Source organism: Varanus komodoensis, unplaced genomic scaffold, assembly GCF_004798865.1.
Source record: "Varanus komodoensis strain SLA01 unplaced genomic scaffold, ASM479886v1 scaffold6_4, whole genome shotgun sequence".
In the NCBI taxonomy this organism is placed as follows: Eukaryota; Metazoa; Chordata; class Lepidosauria; order Squamata; family Varanidae; genus Varanus; species Varanus komodoensis.
Genome location: NW_025336347.1, coordinates 15,139,280 through 15,162,356, shown reverse-complemented (window position 1 = coordinate 15,162,356; position 23,077 = coordinate 15,139,280). Strand labels below are relative to the sequence as shown.

At 42.5% G+C, this 23,077-nt stretch overlaps 1 protein-coding gene across 6 annotated transcripts in view; it reads left to right on the top strand.

Annotated features, from left to right (window-relative positions):
• The window catches only part of PTPRG (protein tyrosine phosphatase receptor type G), a 634,931-nt gene that overhangs the window by 385,398 nt on the left and 226,456 nt on the right, over positions 1-23,077 (top strand). The window lies entirely within an intron of this gene.

Sequence of the window (23,077 nt, the reverse complement as noted above, 5' to 3'; positions counted from 1 at the left end):
ATTCAAAGCATTCAGATCTAGCAGACAGCCCTATATCTAAGCTGTAGCTTAGTAGGAGAAGGCCTCCTGGGGAGGAGGTTGGAGAGAGAAATTGCATCTTTCCCCTTTCTTCTTCCTAAAGCTTCCCACAACCTCCATATAACAGAGGTCTGAACAGCACCACTGGACATAAGTTCCAGCCTAGGAGGAGCTCCAAACCTACAGCTAGGGCACCTTCAATAGGATGGGATGCACTGTAACATTTTGCTACAGGTCCTGTTTGCAACCTTATATTATAGAACATGAGGCACCGTGGGTTAAACCTCTGAGTCACTGGGCTTGTCGATCAAAAGGTTGGCAGTTCGAATCTGTGCAACAGGGTGAGCTCCTGTCGTTTTGTCCCAGCTCTTGCCAACCTAGCAGTTTGAACGCATGCAAATGCAAGTAGATAAATAGGTAGCATTTTGGTGGGAAGGTAACAGTGTTCCATGTGCTTCAGCATTTAGTCATGTGAGCAACATGACCATGGAAACTGTGCACAAACGCTAAGAAATAAAGTTGGACAGGACTGGACTTACTGTCAAGGGGAAACCATTACCTTTACCAATATAGAACATGTACTACCATTCTAATTTATCCCCACACTAATAAATGTTTCTACTAGTTGAGTGGGGGCGGGGAGAAAGAGAGAGAGATTGAGATTAAATTTGGTTACAAAGCTGCCCAAGTAATTTACAAGAACCTGTATAGTATCCACAATATTTATATTTGTTCTATTATCAATGTAAAGTTTATCTGTAAAGTTTAGATTCCAAGCTTGAACTTTGAACTAGCATTCTCAGTATAGTTGATGTATTCAACACAGCCAAAGTTAATGTTTGCAGGAGCAGAGCTAATCATTAGGACTGCACTTGGGAGGCGGGGTTCAATTTGCCCACCTCCCAAAGTTGACCCTGATCTTTGGAGTTGGTAGGTAACTCTCCAGAAAAAGTTTGGTCCTCCCTTAAATACAAGGGGCAGCAATACACTGTGTATCTGCACTCAAGTGGGATGCACGCCAGCATAACAAGAAGGTGCTGTATCCCGCAGCAATTGAAAAGGAGCAGAAGCACCCGTTTGTGGAACAGGGCAGATCAGAAGAGCTTGCAGAAAGGAGCTCTGTCCAAGAGGAGCGTTTCTACTCATGCTCAGGGTAGCTGTCAGAAGTACAAATACAACTGAGCAGTCTCTCCCTCCCTCTCAGCCCTCTCTGGATGCTGCCTGATGTAGCCAACAGCTTTTCTCTCCTTTCTTTTCCTTTTAGCGGGAAAAAGTCCTCACTGTTACCGCAAGCAGCAACTCAGCTTGGAGGCTCACCTGCATTCATCCCTCTGGCATGACAAGTAATCCCTTTTCCCGGGGTTACTCTGCCCACCGCCATGACCACGCTGTTACAAGCATGTGAGCTGCCCCTTGGAAGTGGCGGCAAGGTGCTTTCAGGGCAGCACATAGAGGAGAAAACTCAGCTGCCTCATGTTTCCACACTCACTCAAAGGCTGCTGAACATCTCTTTTGCAGGAGACAAATCATCCCATGCAGTAAGGGTAGGAGATACTCAGTACTCCTCGAAATCCAATACAAAGGGTTCCATCCAGAGTAGCTCTTACCTAGAGTAGACACAAGGAATTGGATGGGAATTAGATCAGTCATAACTAACTGTAACTTCATTTCTGTGGGTCTGCTGTAAGTGGGTTGTCTCCAGTGTTAGTCCTACTAACTTCCCAACAAATGTATTCATGATAAATTTTCTCAATGCACATCACTGATATTGGTGTAGATCTCTCCACACAAACATATCCTGCAGTGAGACTGAGAGGAAAAATACCATGTAGGAAGCAGTGCTCACGTACCTAATAGTTTAAAGAGGTGCTTTTCCTGATTTGACAGTCTGTTATTGTATAGATCACAAAACATTAATTGTATCAACGGAAAATTGCTACTTTATTTGATTTCTATGTACTTAATGTAGCTGCTCTTTTGTTGGTGGATTATGACAGCTTTCTGAACCTATCTAAATGAAAATGTTTATTAACGGAAGAGTCTGTGTGGAATTTATGTAGTGATGAATCATTTCTTGTTTGTAGTTCACTGAAAATGAGTAAAACAATTGGACAGAATACATTAAAATCAACATAGAAAGAAAAGCTGTAGCTGAGAAGTCAGCTATTCACATTTCTGGAAACGCTTTAAGGGAACTCATAGTGACCTGGTTGGTAAATAATGCCAGCCCTTAGATTGTTGATATGTGAATCTAGCAAATAATCAGGCAAACCAAGTTTCATTTTTTCCACCCATTTCATTCTCAGTCGCTTTCTTCCCTCTTCCTTTTCCACTTCCCCCTATATTCCCAATGTGTTTGAGAACTAACAATGTGTTAGTTCTGGCATATAGAGTGTCTGCTTTGCTTACATATTTTTAACCACTCTGGCCCACCCACTCTGGCCTGATGATTCTGATCTACTGTAGCCCATGATTCTAAGTTCATATTTAACAAGTTACCATAGTTTAAACAACCTGATACCAAACAACAGGCTCTCTTTCTGGGTTGTTTGTGCAGCCAGGTCTGCACTTCATGAAACCCAGAATTCCACAACCTGTGTGACAAATAAACATGGGGTAGCATTATGTGCAGATCAAGTCATTGTGTCTACCTTCTGCCACCAGTTTTATGGTGCATGATGATACATTTCCCAGTATATGATCAGTGGGTATCTGCTATTTTCCCACCCATTCCATCATTGCTTAAAGCAGATTTTAAGGACTTTAATATTACTTAACACAACAAAACTCCTAGAAGGAAAGAAGCAGTTTTACGTAATTTTGTGTCGGCTTCCATGCCAGCTAGGGATATAAATGGAAATACGTTGCAATCTGAAGATGACATGCATGTCTGGTGCTGTGCTTCAGTTCGTCTAAAAACACCTCTGATGCCTTACCATCTACAGTGCCTTGCAGAAGTATTTACTCTTTTTGACTTTTTCCACTTTTAAAACCCATCCATTCTATAACCCTTCTGCACAACTTCCTACCAGAGTTGTCTTGATAGCTCCTAGGTTTTCATCTTGCTGTTTGTTTACATGTACTGTCCCCCGAAAAAACTCTTGGGCCTTCCAGAAACAGGCATATTTTATCTGAGTTCCTGGGACATTGGACCTACACACCAGTGGACTCCACTCAGCTACTTAAAATCCTCTGGAAGCAGTGGGTTGTGCCAGAGCAGATTTAAGCAATGGCACAGCAAAGGGTGTGGATTACTACGCAACCCAAAAATGTCTGTTTGTTTTTGTTTATTTAACTTTTGTGCCCCAGTAAAAATGCACCTTCACACTGTCGGGTATCTTGTCTACATCTGTTGGTAACAAAGCCAGTGAAATCCATTTCACTTCCAGGTTGTGACATAACAAACTTCGGAAAAGGCAAAGGGGTTGAATCCTTCCCCAAAGCACTGATGTTCTTAAGCCCAGACTTAATGATTAATATTTTGCAGATTTTCATCATTAGTTTGTTAGTTTGAAATGTAGCATTTTTTCCCCATCCCCATAAGAAATCAAGGGCAGTGAAAAGTGTCATTGGTAAAACTGTGGAAACATTAGTCTCTGATATATTCAATATGCGATGCAGAATTATAGAATGATTGAACAGCTGGAACTGCACATTAAATACATGTGCAAGAAGAGCACTGGCGAGTCAGATCACAGGTCCATCATCTCCAGCACCGTAGATGCGGCAGGAGTCCACAGGCAGAATACAAAGGCAATAGTCCATCCACGTTGTTGCTCCCCGGTGCTTGTTGTTCTGTGGCACTCTGAAACTGGAGGTTGCATACAGCCATGATGGCTAGCAGCCATTAGCAACCTTATCTTCCATGGGTTTGTCAATTCCTCTTCCTAAGTGAAGTGTATTAAAATCAATTGGCTCAAACGCCAAGTTCTCTCTGTCTCAGAAGAGTCCTGCTGGATCAGACCAAGGGCTTCTCCAGTCAGCCATCCTGATTTCAGCAGCTGCCAACCAGCGGTCCCTGGAAATCCCACAGGTATGAAGACAAGTGTCCTTTCCACTGTTGCTCCTGATCAGTGTGTAATTCAACATGTAAACTTGCTCTGAACCAGCAACCACAGTAGAGCCACCATTACTAATAAAATTGCCCAGTGCAATGCTAGTCCTTCCACCACAATACTGGGAACAGGCCTTGGTGGATGTATGTCACCCACCCAGTCCCTTGCAACTAAAGCACGAAACTGGGAACGGCAATAATTCGCATGTATAGATACCCCAGTGCCATTTGGTTTCGACAGCTGGATGGCATCCAGCAAAATCTGTGTAGACAATGTTCCAGATAAATTTAACATTTGAACTGTAAAGTGACATGGAATTTGCTGTGGGCTGGGTCATGAAGTTGTTGCTGACCATATCCTTGAGTACCCTGTTCACATGCAAAGTTTTCCTGCATAAGTGTGTACCCTTGTAAGGCTGGAATGTTCAAGTGTATGAAAAATATATTGTGTGAATTGCCCATAAGTTAATTTGTAATGTAAATGATTTAGGAACTTCATAGTAGTTCAAGGTGTGTTTGCTGCATTAGTTCCATATAATGAGCAACACTGGAGATGTGGATGTACAAGAATTTCAGGGTTTCAGGTTTAGACAAAAGTAGGCAAGCTTTCAAGTTCATAAACCCCAAGGAAGTATGTGAAGTCAAACATTTGTTTATTGATAGTGGCTTTTCCTTCCAGTTTTCTGGTTTTTTGCATCAAAGTAGACATTCTCTCTGTAGTGGGCAGAGGTATATTGTGAAAGATTGAAAAGGACCTTTTTCTGGCAATGTTGTTGAAGAGCAAATTATAAAGAGCACATACTCCTAATCCTTTCCCATATCAACTACTCCGTCTGGACTGATTTGTACAGCCAATCTTTATTTGGCTGACTTTTATTTTTCTAGCATTCAGTCTGCACTTGACTATTCAGCAACTCAGACTCCTGTTTCTGGCTCCTGGCTCACTCAAGACTGCTGCCATTGGCCCAGTCCCAGCAGCATACCAAACTGAGACAAGCTCAAGTGGAGGAAAAGGCAAAAAAATCCCACCTCTCCTTTGCATGTGTGGCTGGATCTTCTTCTCCTAATTTGACATGCTTTCATAAGCTTTCTAATGAGAACAGCATTTAGAAAGGCTGTACGATGAGGTTAACTACCATCTCCAGTAGAAGGTCCCTGGGAGTTCCTCATGGTGGTATGGAAAATGACCAACTCACACATCCCTCCTATACGGTCTCTCCCCAGTTGTTATTTATGTACTTGAGCGACATCAGTATGTTGTCAAGGTCAATCTGTAAAGCATCAGTATCTGGTAATTTACAGATTCCAAGGGAGCCATGCCCTGAAGATCTTGCTTAGAAACATTTGACAGAGGGGCAGCTCAGAGGAAGAGGAGGCAGGGCTAAAACGGGCCTTGTTTCCATTGTCTAGACGAGTCATCTCCAGTCTGGTGTCCTGCAGATATTTTGGACTTTTGATATTTTCATATTTAACTCTTACTAGCTTCAGTCAGTATGGCTGCTGACCATCTACTCTAAAACATATTGAGGGCTATTCAAGTTCTTTCCCATCTGCCCTGAGATCTTACTGAGCAAGGAACAATTCTGCTGCTCCATAGCTTTTCAGAGTTCTCTGCACAGGAAGCCAGACATCGTGTGGCCAGAGACACACCACGCTGTGTCATGTCAATTTCCACACAGAAGCCAAGAGTTCTGGCCTCACCCTAGAAGTACTTTTCTCTACCATGAGGAGGTAGGAATGTGTGGGGAATCCATTTTGGGGTTGGTGCCTGGACTCTGGCACTTTCTTGTGACTATGAGTCTGACTTGGCACCAAGCGTGTTGAGCATTCATGTGGGCACCAGCCAGGAAGCAAACCTGTGTGAACACTGCATAAGGTCATCCATCGTCCGCCTTGCAGCCTTTGTTTGTCCTGCGCATGCTGCGGAAGAAGGTTGCCGGTTCCTTCCTAAGCCAGGATTGAGCACAAACAGAAGAGAGCAGGCTCTCAAAAGGGCTACTGCAACCCTAGAGTGGAGTCATTTTTTTCCAAAATGGTGGGAAGGAGGGGAATGTTCCAGTTTGGATTCAGCTCCTCACATAGGCAGATACTACTCCCACATTTCACAGGGATCATTATTGCAAGTTATACTGGTGGTAAACCTGTAGAGCTCCGTAAAGGATTGCATTTTTACAGATTTGTCTAAGTCTGCAGGAGAGGGGAAAAGGGAGCGGAAGACACACTCCCAATACTTTTCTACAGAAGTCATTGTTACTCTCTGCTCAGGGTGGGTCGTGCTGCTTGCTGGATGGTGGGAACAGTAGATTGTTTCTCCAGCAAAATTGGTTCTCCCTATTGGACTCTATAGTGTCTTCCTCTTTCTGCAAGATATTTTGGTTCCTACACTCTGGCTGAACAATGTTGCATGGTGACCTTGACAGTTCAGAGGTCTCCACTAATTCATGCTAAACCCACTCCAAATCTGGAGTGGCTAGGTGAGGTGACTGTAACCAAGGTGAGCTGGCCCCCCTCTCCACAAGTTCACAGACAAAGGTGGTTTTACAGTTACTGACTTCTGATTGCCAAAACTGGAACTCAACATCTTATACTATCAGAGCATGTGCGTACATGGTACTTAGACTTTGTTTAATTCAAGTAATTGTTGTTGCAAATGAGTCTTCATTCCCTGAGTGCATCCTTCAGAAGTGTATCTTCGACCAACAGGCAACACAAACTTTGTGTTTCATACTGCGTATGTACTGTAAATAGCACACAGAGAAAATAGAGTTGTACTGGTACTGTGAGACAGAAATTAACGTTATTCCCACCCTGTCAGGCAAGTGGGAGGAACTTCCTCGTTATTCTTCTGTTAGTCTTCCCAGAGCACTGCTTTATGAGATGTCTGATAACAAGTGAGACAAAATTACCTTACTTCTTATCCACTGAAGTGCTAAAGCCAAGGCTACGATATTTATCATAATCTTTGTTACATTTGTGAGTGATTTAATAGGCTTCAAAATTTTTCGTTTCTTAAGAGCTATGTTCTATTAAACCAAGGCAATATTTAGCAATTGGTTCTGTCTCAAGATGGTTATTACTCAAAAGCATGTATTTGAGAATTCATCTCCTCCTTGTTGTATAAAAGTCCTCAGTGCATGAAGTATTTAGGCACTAAGAGGCCTAGTGATGAAAGCTTCCATGTTATGATACTTAACATGATTGTGTATTTTCATTAATAACGTTCTACTTTAAGCCCTTCCTCTACCCTGTCTAAGTGACTCAAGGGACCGGGCCATTCAGCACCTATTAGTGCCAGCCATACTGACTGTGGGGAAGTTAATGTGTCGTGTGCTCTGGTAAGCCACTGAGCATGAAAACATACTGAAGAGTTCAGCACAAGCCTCAAATTTTAAGGGAACCCTGGGTTCTCAGTGTCTGCTGAAAGGTGCTGTAAGGTGGCGTTGGTGAGACCCTGCCCTGGCCGTCTCAGTGAGCTGAGCCTTTCAGCTACAGAAGGGTGAAAATGTCCAAAGACAAAGAAAAGGCATGCATGCAGGCAGGCGAACACCACTTCTCCAAACTTCTGTGATTTGATCGTAAGTGTAGAACTGTTGTGAGATGCTCCAGCTTTCTAAAGTCCTTTGCACCTTTGAGGCAGTAAAAGTGGCTTCAGTGTGCCTCTGAAATGATTGACTTCTAAACATGTTTTTCTTTAAAACTACAGAGATGCCTGATCCCGCAAGGACTTTGTGCAGATTCAAAGCCACCAAGCACACTGTTCCAGTGGCTCGAGTCAGCAGACGAGGGGAAAGTTCCTCACACTCATAACTTGCACCTGTGCCTCCTTTAACAGCAATGAAAGCCGGTCCTGGTGAACGCTTAGTGTGTTGGACTCCAAATCCTCCAGTGAACCATAGAACTGACCCTACTTCACAGCATTGTTTGGAGAATAATGTGGGCACAGGAGAATGTGGGCATCTCCTTGAGCTCCTTGGATGAAGGACGAAAGTAATGTAATCAGTCTACCACTTTCACGGCACCTTGAAGCAGGTGACTTTATTTTGGCATGAGCCAAAATAATGGAGAGGTGCCAATCTCACCAGATACACTGAGTGTGCACACTGTGTGAGGGTGTGCCCTGATGGTAGCCTGGACGGTGTGTGGATAGAGTTTCAGGACACGCAGTCCACCCTTGCTATTTATTCTGCCCATGCCCCTGGCATAAAGAGCAGTAACCTTGGGACCTACAGGGCTTTGCAGTCCACACAGCAAGTGCAAAATGTGCATTCACGCTGAAGGTAATCCCTTGAGTGGCTTTAGTACTTCTGCTCCCAGAGACCAGGAAGCCTTTACTGAAAGGTAAATTTATTTGCTGGAGAAGTGTAAGAACAACATCATCTTCTGCTTTGATTTCAGGTAGTGATAGTGGTTCATCTTGACCCCATCATGCAGCTACAAAGTGTGGTTTCCTTTTGAGTGTAAATAAACCAGCTGCTGGTGGGGTAAATTTTCCAACAAAGAAGCAATTATGGTGAGCTTTTACTAAACTGGGAAGGTGATTTTGTGCCAGCAAAACAGTGCTAGGTGTAACATCTGGAAAAATCCTTCATTGGAAAACACACTCCTAGCTGGGAACTCTTTTCAAAGTGTTATACTCATTGGATTAGAGGCCTGGAGCAAGTCCAGTGACAACAGGAGAATTAACATGGATTTTCAGGATTGTGCTTTCCAGTTGATCCAATGTTCATGTGATTGGCTGCTCATTGGAAAGCACCTTGATTCACTTCAGCAAGAATTATGCATCTGGATAAGATGAATTGAACAATTGTAATCATCCTGTTAATAAATCCCCTGAGGCTAGGGGATGGAAGCATGAAATTGATATTGCAGCTAGACAAGAAATGGAAGTGAACAGCTATGTAACTGCATTGCAGTCGTCAGCGACTGGCAGCTGCACTGAATTCTTGGCTTCACTCCTCTTTCCTGGTTCAAGTCCCTTTGGCAAAAGTCAGTGATAACTGTCTCATTTGGGCAGGGCTGGATGAGGCTGGACTTTTTACTACTTTTACCTTTTTCATGCCTATAACAGATAGATGCTCAGCTTCTTGAGTGCATAGTCCACACCTTTAGTGCACTCAGCTACTCAAGGCAGCTGCCCTGCAAAGGACTTAGCAGCAGCAAGCATGGGGAAGTGGTGAGCAAGAGCCAAGTGGCAAAGATACAGATACATGCAAAACACAGTCTTCTGCCATTTGTGGCAGCTGCTGTTGCTTAGGACGTTTTCTGAACCACACATGGGGTGCTCCTTCAGAATGCAATAGCTGCTTAGAACCCAAATGCCAGACTGGTTCACTGGCAGTCTTTGTTTCAGGAATATTTATTGCGGGGGGCGAGATTGGGAATTCAGGAGAAGAAATAGGTTGCTCAGTAAGGCCAAGTAAGTTCAGCATAATGACTCTATTTGCCTTAACTTTTGCCTTAACGCGTATGTATAGCTTGATCTATGGAAATGCTCAGAAAGGGAAGCCTCATCTCTTAACTTTGTCATCAGGTATACCTTAAAACACTTTCCAAAGAATTTGACAACCTGTTAGCCATTACCTGTTTTGAACTTCAGTGCCAGGCTTTTAATATATTTCAGGCTTTCTGAGCCACAGTTCAATTTGTATGCAGCGAGCATGAATTTTGTTTGCTGTAATCTCAAGGGGAGATAAGCATGACATCTAGTTCACACCTGTGGTTTTAGGGATAAGAGTGTGGCTGTTTTATGTATTATTCAGGGCACTCTGTCAACACCTCATGGAATTTGGCTCCTCAGGTCCTTGATCCTTTTTGTGTGTGGTGGGGGGAGGAGGTATTTGTCTAAAGTAAAAGGTAAACGTGAAATACAGCTGCTTCCTCTTGGTAGACATTATGGGCTGAGTGTAAGCAGCTTCAGATGCTGAAAGACTGGCAATTAGGCATGCAGGCTGCTTTCCTGATTACTCCTGAGACGGTTCTGGTTGTGTAACTCAGGTTGGAAGAAAGTTCAAGCTAGGTGTGTCGCTTTGCAGTCATTAGGGCTAAGCTGAAGCAAACATTTCAGCTGGGCCAAGCTATTCATTATTAGACATCTAATGTTCTTTATGCACCAAAAGCCTGTAGATTGGGTTTGGAGATAAAAGGAAACACTGGAATAAAAACCTTTACTTTGCAGCACAGGATTTGTCTGCTTTCTGCAAATTTTCTGTCTGCAGCCAAAACAGCATCTATAGCATCCTTCTCCACCCTGGGGCCTTCTGAACGTGTTGGACCACAACTTCCAGAATAGCCCTGCCAGCATACCTGGAAAGCCCCAGGTTGGAGAAGGCTGATCTGCAGCCTTGGCTGTGATATTTCACAGATTGCTTTTAACCATGTTCTGCCTCGTGCAAGCCTTCCTCTGGTGGGGGAGGCAGTGATCTAGGTACAGTAGCCAAATACAAATTACGAGTGAGTGCCTGAATCACACATGCATATTTTTCACTGGTGCCCCCGGGAGCAAATCCATTATTTTAAATACACCCACATGTGCACTTTATGTCTGAAACTAGGGGTACCGTTGTTGAGCAGCTGCCATGACTGCTTGGCGCTCACTTTCCCTTTCTTTGCTTTTGCCACCTGTTTACCGGAACTCCCTGAGCAAATGAGCCATGGACAGGAGCACCGCGGGAGATTAGATTGGCTGGCACTCTTGGTCGTGAACCCATCTGCAGAAGCGCCTGGTAGCAGTGGGGCAATACTGAAGTGGAGGTGGAGGAAGAAATGGGTCCACTCAGGGAGGAAAAAGAGTGAAGGGCTTCCCAGAGCTTGGAGCTGGCATAGCATATGGCATATATATTTTGTATCAGGATCCAGAAAATACTGTTGTGACGTTGCCTTCCCCAGAATCATTCCATCTGTGTTCATGACACATAGTATATGACCCAGAAGGCTTTCGACTAGTCACCATCTGCTAATATCTTCCTCTTAGTATCTTAGCCGATATAAAAAGTAAAGGTTTCCCCTTGACATTAAGTCCAGTCATGCCTGACTCTAGGGGGTGGTGCTCATCTCCATTTCCTAGCCGAGGGAGCCAGCGTTTGTCCACAGACAGTCTCCGTGGTCATGGGGCTGGCATGACTAAACACCGAGGTGCACGGAACGCTGTTACCTGCCCACCGAAGTGGTACCTTTTGATCTTCTTGCATTTGCATGCTTTCGAAGGTTGGCAAGAGCTGGGACGGAGCAATGGAAGCTCACCCCGTTGTGCAGATTCGAACTGGTGACCTTTTGATCAACCAGCCCAGCAGCACTGCAGTTTAAACCACTGCACCACCTGCAGTCCCTTAGCTGATGGATAGGTCATAACTAAAAAAGACCTATTTTCTGTGATGCTGTCCCCACTTTTGAAACTCTCTTCACTAGTATTTAAGGCACTGAAAAGATAGAAATATATTATAAATTCTATTCTTGATGCTACTTTGAAATGCTAGCTTTTTCTTTGAGACTCGCTTTTATTTATGCATGATGATAAAGAATAGTATGGAAATACATAAGTAAGTGACAGATATTTCCTTGAAAGGTATTACAACTGTGTATGGCACCACAGCATGTCCTTCACATACCATGCAGTTTTCTGAATGGGAAAGTTCTTATTTGTGCATTTTTAAATTGGGCATAAATGACTTGCTGAAAAGCATGTTTGATTCTTTGAACATTTGGCACATGTTGTTTAGGATTATGAGTGCTATATTTTATTTTATTTTAGTCTCCATTCATGAAAGGCCAGACATAATGCTTCTCTGACTATTTAAAAACAGTGAATGTTGACATTTATACTTGTGGTAATAGGGTAATGGAAATTTTAGTACATTGCACTGCTTGACTTTGGAGCAATGAGCCAACTAAAGCACTTGCTAACTTTTCTAAGTGTTGATCCAATATGAAGACTACTTTTATGGAGTAAACTTTTTAGTGAGGGAGAAATGCCCCCTCGCTGCTTTGGCATGCTATTCTAGTTCATCAGTTCATGAAATGACATGGCTTTGAATGGAGATTGCATCACAGGTGTGTGCATGGATTATGGCAGTGACTCAACAACCCACAGATGTTGAGGCACGGCCATAATTTATACTGCATATGTCTGTAATGAACTCGCCATGCAGAGTCATGTCATTTCATGAATGGATGAACTAGAACGGTGCAAGAAAACATTTTCGTTAACTTTTTCCCCGGCAAAAGTGTTTGGTCTACATGGCCTACAACCAAACCTAATTTATGGAGCTGCTTTTTATTGATATTGATGATGATGAAGATAACGACAACAACAACAACAGTGATGCTAATTATTGTTTAATGCAGACCCAAGTAGACTTTGAAGAATAATTCTTATGAAGCCAGTGAGACCAGACACAGTGAGACTCTCCTTTCTGGAGGATTTGAATAGAAGGAAATGATTCTTATATTTCTAACATATTGCAATTTTTTAAATGTGGAAGAAATTCCACAGAAATGGCTCTCTTAGTCTTTTCTAGAAACAACAGAGAGCGCTGGCACAGGAGCCAAAAGCAGTGGTCCCTGTGTCATCAGGGTTAAAAGCTTGCTTCTCCCGGAAGACCTGGAAAAGACGTTTGCCTGAAACACTGGAGAGCCACTGTTCCTCAGTGTAGAAAAGTATGAGTGATCCAGTTCAGTGGTCCAGTGGGCTGACTCAGTGTAAGGCAGAGTCCTAAGTTCATAAATATTCCCCTTTTTTAAGTGGTGTGGAAAACTCTTGTTAGATCAGGAAATGGTTTCAATGAAAAGAAATTGTGCAGATCCCACCCAAATGATATGCAAATATTAGGTTGTCCCATTTTCAAGAAGTTATTCTGGTGCTTTTAATAATAGTTAATGGCTTCCATAAAAATAGCAGAGTATAATTGCCCAGTACTAAACCAGGCCCCTGGCCCAGCAAGTCCGGGGCTATCCGCTCTGTCTCCAAGCTGCTCTGCAAGCTCTCACACTCTTCGATCACTTGCTACCTGCACCTTGTGGCAACTCCTCAAGCAGCTGCGGATGATACTGTTACCTTGTGTGTATCCTCACAGAGATGGCATCTGCATTATCATGCAGCTGTGGCTTGTCCTTTAGCATAAGTCTAAATTTGCAATCCTTTCTTCACCCGAATCTGGCAAGAAAGTATTGATTCAAGCACAACACGAATGTGTTAATGCAGGCTTGTGCTAACCTAAACACTGAGTGACCTTTTTATAGCCCAGTCCTGCCCTGAACCACTAGGAAATGAAATGGTTATTTTTATCTGCGGTTCATGATGTTTTGGGTTCGTTTTGGGTTCGAAGTGGATGTGGGGGTCTTCCTGAAAACAATTCTGCTTACGAAAAAGCATTGCATCTATCTACTAACCATAAAACATAGGAAATCAAACCTGTGTGTGTTGCACTAGCAGAAATAAATGATTGCACATCTGTGCCACTTGCTATCTGGGCAAGTTCCTGTTGCACTAGCACTAGGCACTGGTTCCACTAGCACAGCATAAATAGGACTGTTAGATCCTTCCTGTAGTATTTTGAAATCAGCTTCATGGCAATGCCATTGTCCAGTGCACATGCAAGAATCATACAGCAGATAAAAAGATAGACCCCAGATCAACAACATTCATATTTCATATCTTGGATATGTTTTTCTTTTTTGTTTCGTTTTATCACAAACCTGTAATAGCAAGCACAATTGTTCACATGAAATTCAATTACATTTTGTCCCATTACATTCTTTGTTAGAGATACCTTTCTTGTCTTTTAGATTACTGTGCTGTCATGATTGAAATGGTTATTCTGTCAGATATAGAGATGGATATACTGTGACCAGTGCAATCAGACATAGAAAATGAATAACTCTTCCCACAGACTTGTTTCACTGTAATTTCTCATACAATTTGCAGTTCAACAGACAACAATGATCCTGCCAGAGCATTGCCCACATGAGTTGATAGCCTATTTAAGAGACATGAATAATATTTCTGCCCAATGCACTGTCAATAAAACTGTTCCCATATGTTCTGCACAACTGGGGCCAAAGCTATAGTCTGTGAAAACCATAAATATCAGGGCAGGAAGCTTAATGAATATAGCCTTTTCTCCCATGTCACCTGGTTTTGGTCTGTAGGAAGCCTCAGATCTTATGCGCCAGCTACCAGCCATAGAAAAGCTTCATGCCTACCTGGACAGCATCTGCTGCTGGCTTTCTCTACTTTCTGTGTTTCTTTCCAGTAGTAACTGCTGCTATGCAAGGTGCAGCAAGGAGCTATCCATAGTGCTGAATACTATCCCGAAAATTGGTTTGGCAGTATGGAAAGTTCCTTAGAAGTTCAGAGGAAAATCCAGAGTGAATACATAGTCCCAATGATGTTAGCACTGCCAACTTCCACTGACAGAGAGTGCTCTGGTACCACTGACTGTTCTTCAGTTGCTTCCTAGTGTGCTGTCCAGGCAGTGGCCTGCATAGGTCTTATCCAGCGCAGCATATATTTGCTGTTATTCCACCAACCTTCCTAATTTGCCACTGCTCCCAAGATAACTCTGGCAGGCAGCCTTTATAACCATTGTGTAGAACTTGCATCTGACACTTTCCTTATATTATGCTGATGCATGATGCAAATTTACACCTGGCTTGCACAATCATTGTGACTGAAAGAATCCACAGTGGCTTTGTTAAACTATGACATATGCCAGGCACTATCCATCTTATCTGGGCACATCTTATGTCACCCAACACCAGACAGTATGGCTTGTTGGAAAAGAAAGAACTGTCAAATAACCCAAGAACTGGCCGTGGAGTTTTGAAGGTTGCTTATCCTTTGGACAAGCCATGCCTTCTGAGTTTGGAAACACAAACCCAGCTGGGGCATTTAATTAGGCAAATGGTGCCCAGTACATGCCACAGTGTAAACTAGCCAATTTGTTCAAGCTGCTGTGATCATGTGACCAGTCCCTGTGGCCGTGCAACCATACCAGCATAACTGTGCTAAAGCCAGCCCATGGACAGGGACATGGGTCACACAGATGCCTGGTCAGCAAATAGAATCATTCAAGTCCTGAACAGGCCATATATAATGTCCTGAAGATTGGACCAATTTTGCCAAGCTGTTCGTTGTTCTGGTGGGTAACAGAAGCTTGCATTATTGTTAAGTAAAGCATGGGGATAAAAAGTGTGAGTGTAACAAATGTTTTATTTTACATCATTTTGAAGCAGAGACTAACTTTTTCAGGGAGGCTTAAGGTTTCAGCTGAGAGTTATCTGGCAAGTCCCTGGATTCTTTCATTGTCTTTGTTTCAGGAAAAGTTTTTGTCCCCTTTTGACATTTTGGGAAGAGGTGTGTCCTTCAAAAATAAATGTCTTAATTCTGAGCGAGGGCTTGGCATGTAAGGAATGTATTAAGGTTACAAAGGAGCCTGGTCATTGTTATGTCACCCTCTGTTGACAGTGAAGACAAATTCCATCCAGGTGCTCTTGAAATTCTTCACCTCACCCACTCTCTTCCCTCATTGCCAGTGTGTTCAGTTTTGTCAAAGCTCTTGCCATTTCTTGATACGTTGCATGACCTGACTTTTCCTCAGGAAGGCAATATCCTTTGAGGTTTGCCTGGCCTGAAATATATCTTGTTTCCTGGCAGGAAGACCTTCATGTGGTTCCAAAGCATAAGAATTGTGTTGTGGGAAGTTTGCAGAGGATATCTTTAACAATTGCTTTCTAAAAAGATGAGGTTGTAGGATGTTAATCTTAAGTGTTTATTTTGACTGCTACACCACACCCTGGGTTTGGCCAGAGTGAAGAATATACACACCAAAACGTTTGTTTAAAAATCGAGTTAAATGGTACATGGCATCGTATTCCAGGTCTTGATTTTGGCACAGGGGGACCAGAATCTTCATAGCTTTCCATAATTGTGGAGCAGCTATTGAAAACACCATGCTCAGTGCCCATGACTCAAAAGAATCAAAACTGCCTTTATCTCTTTGCAGATGCCTCCACACACCTATCTGGGGCTTTTTCTGAGTTTTAATCCCCGACTGTATGTTTTTGCACTGGGTTGCCAACCATTTTTACAGCCCACCTGATATCTGAGAGCACACTATTGTCCAAGATAATTAACCCTTTTTGTTAAACTCCATTGTTGATTTTAAGATTAGAGAAACCATGGAATGTATAATAGTACTTTATATTTCAACAGTACTTATGCCAGAACAGGCATCCCAGTGCTCACATGCACCAAGGTACCCTGTCTTGGGACCTGGGAATCCTGTTTTCTGCTTTTATTTATTTTTATTAGCTTGTTTTCTTAGCAGAAGTTGGGACTGCCTCAGAGCAGAGTGAGGACCACCAGCTGTGGCCATCTTCATATCCCATAAAGAGGAAATGTTTGTGTGAGAGAGAGTGGGTGGGCGTAGAGGGAGAATATGAGGGTGGTGATCTAGAAAGAGAAGTAAAAAGTAATGAAGGAATGAGTTGGCCAGCAAAGAAGAGGGGAGAGGACAAACACTTGGCCTTCTGTGAAACAAGCTTCCATTGGCACTAGCAGCTGTGGATTCAAAGGACTTGTTTAAGGTGTTCAGGGTCAGGCCCCACATCTGTCTTGTTTGGGCATGTTATGTGTTCCCAGAGCAGCCATTTTGTGGCTTTTGTGACTTCTCAACTTTGCCAAATGTGCCCACAAGCCCAAAAAGTCTGTGCACCCCGATTTGTAATTATCTGGCACTACAAGTTCTGTCCCATGAGAGCTTATGCCAACACTATGCTTGTTATTCTTTTAAGGTGCCATAAGATTTGCTTATCTTTCCTATCAGTCATGTGTGAATTTAGAAGAATCATTGTGGAACAAACACAAAGCCTGTAAAAGGGAAAGAGGAGTGACAATGTAAATTTCTGGTGAGGTAATAACCACAACACTATAATTCACAGCTCTTGTGTGTTTTGAAATAGGAGACTTATTGCAGATTCCTTGTAGGTTTTGAATGATTTATAAGGTTTTACTCGTGGCACAGTGTTGCAGTCTATGTTGTCATGGAAATTCTATTGAATTTATAGTTCCATTTATCCAAAACGATTTTCCAGACTTCATTTCATGGTGAATCATATGGTTGTTACTCTGAGTACAAAGCAATTTTGGGGGGTGTGGGGTTTCATGTTATGGAGTGCATAAACACTAAAGCGGTTGGTTTCATTATGGAAATACAAATGAATGCAACTTACAGCACTGAATCCAGCTACCCTGTAAAGCATCTTGCTGTGTGTTCTAAAAATCATGACAAGGTTTTTGCATGCGCTTGCATGAAATTGCCCTTATGTGGAGGCTGACAGGGCACTTTTCGTGAAGTTTAAAGCCAATATAACACAGGAGAGTACATAAAATGAGGTTGTGTAGGTGGGTGAAATCAGCTGTAATTTTCCTGGCTTGTGGCCATCCACCTACTCTCCAGTAGCTGCCTTGACTAAAGTTTACTGTTTCTACTTCTGACAAAATTGGTCCTAGAGGCCCTTGTATTATGCTGCTGCTGACCCAGATTTGCTACAATTGAACCATTTTTAGCATCCATTGAACCAGAGTTTGCTTGACCATACAGGAAGGCTAGGCAGAAATTCGAGGCAGTGTAAATCAGATGAACAGGTAAAACTGACACACATGGCCCATGTAGCTCAGAACCTCTCCTGCTGGTAACGGGTCCTCAAGCAAGGTCTTCCCTAGTGAGCTATCTAGGATTCTTTTAAGTGAAGATGTCAGCGATGAAACTTGGGTTCTTACACATGCAACACATTGATTAATGGGTCCGCTGCCTACCTAGCATAGCAGACATAGTACGAGAGACATAGCTGGTCTCTCATGCTACTGTTACAACATGCCAGGCTCCTAGTCACAGATGGAGTCTATGCTTTTGAATCCTGTGTGATCCTGGTTGGGGGTGGTGGGCACACGGTCGAAGCCAACTGGAAGCATGCTGGGAGCAGCATACGAGTTCACGGTCTTGCACTACTTCAAGCAAGGTTGGAATCTCCAAGATTCTTAATAGCATGGATTGCCTCCATGGATACAGGAGAAGCTTCTCTTCAGACTATGGCACTTCATGACAATGGGGTGATGGAAATGCATGAGGAGGGCCATGGACCTAGCATGCTCCTTCTCCTTGGATGCTGATTCTGCATCAGTTCTGAATAGGGCTTAGATAGGCTTGTGACATGATCAAATGGAGCTTTTATCTTTTCATTGCGTTTTCCCAAAGGACACTTTGAGAAATGTATAGTCCAGGTCACACATACTCCCATTTTTAGTTGTTGCAGTTTCAGGTATTGTAAAGAAATGCAGGGGAATAGGAGGAAAAGTCCTTGTTTCTTACTGTACATTTTCAATACATGATAAAAAAGAGCAACTCTTTTCCCCCTTTCTCTGGGACTACTGAAGTTTCTGTTCTTCCATATTTTAGAATGTTATCACTAACTCCACTATAAAAGGTAAATCACAATCCCACACAGTGGTAAATATGCTTAAACCACTGAAATCAATGGGCTTAAGGATGCTTAACTTGATGTGGAATTGTGGCCAAAAAGTAATTGCTAGTCCATTAACACCTTACATTAATTTTGAAAATGGGATTCAAGTTGCAAAGTTATGCTGCTATTTGTTTGTTTATCTCACGGCTTCAAGTAATCCAACGCACCATGATAAGACTCCAAATTCCCTAAATATTTTTGCCATGCTTAAAATCTCACTAAGAAATTAGTTACATGGATATAGAGACTTTGCATACTATTTGGTTCCAAGCAAGGGATTTCACATCCAGCAGCACATGGTGGCTGAGAATAATTCCTTCCCACACTGCAGCTGACAGAGGTAATAGTAATTAAAGATTAGTCTGTTCAATAGTTAGCTCCACTGAATCAAAGCAAATCGTTCAAAGTACTTTCTTCAGTATTCTTTACTTGGAGTCCTGTTAGCCCTGTATTCTTCCCAAATTATTTTGGCTCTCTAACAGCCTATTTAACTATTGCCTCTGCCATTAGCTGACTGGTTCATTATAACACCGACTGTTCTTCAAAGGCTTGTGGAGTTTCAAGAACCTAAACTGTATGATATCTCTGGATACTTTTGGGTAATGACAGATAATTGACAAACTGTTGCTCAAACATGCTGGGATGCCTGATTCCACATTGACATTTTTGTATCCTGGCAAGCAGTTTTAGTCACATTCCAGATGACCACATGGGAGTAGTTTGCACTTCCCTTTTCCCTGAGCTGTAGGTGGTTTCAGAGCAACTTCCTTATAAATAGAGTGCTCCAGAACACTTGTGCCCTTTGTTTATTTATAAATATGTGAGTGAGTTGAGCGAGAGTAGCAAGTTGGCACCAGGCATTCTTAATTTTCCTGCAGCATCCATCACTCCAGAGCTACTCCTTCAGTGTGGAACAACATTTGAATGAGGAGCTGGTTTTCTAGGATGTGTGGCTCTGTGGAAAGGAATGATTTACCATGCCATCCCATTCCACACTTCTGATGAGCACTAACCATAAGTTCATTCCCTGAGTTGAAACTTCCTCAGAAAACCATGGTCTCCTATGATGTTTGATCCAGTTCACAGTTTAAGAAGGGAAATTGCTTTATGAAGACTTGTCACTTTGTGAGGAGTGTTTTGTGGAGATCCTTAAATCTGTAGTTGTTTGTCCACTGTTCAAAAATACAAAACTCTATTAATAGACTGTCATAGTTATAAAACACTGAATCTCAGTAGATGGCCTGCTGTGCACTTAGCCTAAAAGAGATTACAAAAATTAATTTCTTTAAAACATTATGAACAAAGATAGTCTGAAATGCTTGTGGCATCCTAGAGAACATGCAAAGCTTATTTTATGTTGTTTTCTGTTATAATGTGTTATGAATACATTTTGGAATGTTATCTGAATTTTTTTGGATTTTAGCTTATTGTGAATGAGAAGTAAAATGTAATTGACTGTCATTACTAGGAATTCAGATAAATGGAGCTCAAGCAATACAACTTAAAACCAAATTGTTTTTAATTTGAACATCAGTGCACGAATGTATCATGTTCAATTCTTGTATAAATTGCGAGTTGTCCAAAGCTGGAGGCTGTTAGTTTGTAAGAGATTGCCAGGGATCTATGAAGTTGGGAATATGAAGGCAAAACAATTAAAATTTGTTTTCCAGTTCTGCCAGCCAAATATATTCTCTACTGAATTCCCATGGTCTTTGTCAGGATATATCAAGACAGGATGTCCCCAGCAGTGGTATATTTACATAATTTCAGTGTCTGCCATTAGTCTTATGCCTGCTCTCATGAATACACACACTTTAGATGGTAGTCAAAATGTAGTAAAGCAGCCCTACTATGGAGGCGCCCTCTCTCATTCTGCTTCTGAATGGGGCCCTGAATGTCTGCCCTGGTGGTGGCATCAGGGACAAACATTCTGCATGAAATGCTGGCTACCTACTTACCGTTTTCAAGAGTTTGAGTGCCTTTGCTTTTACAGTCAAAACAATGCATAGTTCTGGTGCTAATAGTTATAGACCAGCTTGTGAAAATATAGTGGGAAACACACACACATACACACACACACACACACACACACCTGTCTACCTACCTACATAAAACTAAAGTTCAGTTAAAATCAGTTATGCGGGTTATGGATTATTGTGAAGGATTAGGAAGCGAAGAAAAGTAACTTGAGATTCCTGGAGAAGTTATTGAAAATGGATGCCATGAAAGTTAAAGTTAACTGAACATGCCTCTTCTCCAGTGATAATGTGCTAATGAGACTGAATGTAGCAAATGGTACAGAACGGACAACTAGCCTGTTTTCCACTACTTCAAGAGGTTGAGATGGCTCTCCAGCTCTAAGGTCATGGTTTCTCATGGGCAAATTATGGCAATACAGTGTCTTAAATTTATAATTCTAGATCCTGAAGATTTTGTCTTACAAGCCAAGAGGGTGGTTAATGGGAAGAGCTGTAGTTCAGTGGTAGAGCCCAGCAATTGCACGCAGATTGTGCCAGATTCAATTCTTTTCATCTTCAGACAGACCTAGGAAAGCCTCTTCTCTTGAACAGGAAGGAGCTCCTGCAAGTCTAGACCAAAGTGGACAACCTGGCGGTCTCCAGCAGTTTTGGACCACAATACCCCTAAGCTCCAGCCAGCATCGCCAGAATTCAGGAACGTTGAGAGTTGTAGCATGAAACATCTGAAAGGCACCTAACCCTGTCCTTGATGTAGGAATGCCATTGATCAAACTTGTTATCTGGTAGCTTCCTATGCTGTGCAAGGTCAAAGAATTTTTTTGCTAAGGTTCTTCGGAAAAGATCAGGCAGAGCCAGAATAGTTGTTGCATCAGCAGACTGAGTGTCCCTGGGTTTATTGCCGTCACCATAGCAATAGACAAAGAGCATACAAAGAGCTATGCTGGGTCATTCCAAGGCTACATCTAGCCACCTTGAGTGCAATTTTGGGTAGCAAGATGGGATACAAATTAAATTAATGAATCTGATCTAGCATTCTGTTCACACAGCGGCCAACCAGCTGCTCAGAGAAAATCTACAAGGAAGACAGCACCCCTGTGCAACTGGCATATATAGACATACTGCCTCTGACTCTCTTCCAGTGTGCTCTCCCCTGTCCTTTCTCTAGGGTTTATATCCCACAACGATCTTGTCCCACGGTCTTTCCATTTGCCAGGTTTTCAGTATGACTATTCTGTTGAGGCTCTTCCTTAAAATTAGGCACTCCAACCCTCCCAGCCTGGATCAGTGCTCCCAGCATCAGCGGAGAAACACATCTGCGTCGCGTCTCTCCCCAGGTGGTGTCTCTGGCATTGTATGTCCTTTGCTATGGCACTTACGCCTCTTTGACCGGTTATCAAGTTTCACCATATGTTCATGGCCGATTTCCTTCCTATTTCCTGATGCAATCATAAGTACTTTCATCTTCATTCCCTAGGGATGATTCAGCCCAAATCAGATGCTTCCCAGTCCTGTCAGTTCTTCTCCAGGGTTCAGTTTAAAAGCTGCTCTGCCACTTTTTTATGTTTAATGCCAGCAGTCTAGTTCCATTTTGGTTCAAGTGGAACCAAAATATACAGGCTTGGCTTACTGCAAAATATTCTCCAGTGCCTAACAAACCCGAACCTCTCCTCCCTACACCATTGTCTCATCCACGCATTGAGGCTCTTCAGCTTTCCCTGTCTAACTGGCCCTGCACGTATAACAGGTAGCAATTCAGAGACTAGAATGGCTATTCTCTTGGAAATTGATCATGGGCGTGATGTCTCTGTTCAAAGTACCGGAAGAGGAAGAATATGAATGCCGCCTTCCCAGGTAGGCAGAGAGAGCATTTTGAATTGCAGGTGCTGCTAACACTCCAAGGGTTGGTAAATATAGGAACAGTTAATGCACAGGTGTTGGATGTAGAGCACAGAAGGCCATCCACATGTTGCTGCCTATATATATGTTCTTAATTTGCAGAGCATTTCTGTTAATAAATTAGGGTAGCTCCTGCAGGAGACCAGATGGAGTAAAGCTGTTCCTTGATTGCTTTCATATTTGCGTAAGCAATACATCACCATAGCTCATTAATGTGACTCCGTGACAGCTATTCTGTCTGGCTGCAGTTGTGCTCAAGCATACTATCCCATTTTATGCTCACTCCTCCGTACACAAAAAGTAACATGTATGAAAGTAAAACAGGTGCCATTTAACCAGAAGATTAGATAGTTGCAAAGACTGTTGTCGCTCCAAATATAAATCTTATTTTAAAAGCCTTAAAACGTTGTTTTGGTCACTTTTATTTGATTCATAGAAATTTGAGGAAAGAAGGGCCTAAGCAAATGAACCTTGTAGGTGACCTTTTTCAGGAATGCCTCATGCCAAACCATATTTGGATAAGGGGAAGCTATGCACATGTCTCATCATGAATATTCTCCTCTTCAGAATGTCTGGACTGTCTGTCTGCTAGAGACCTGCCAGCAACTGT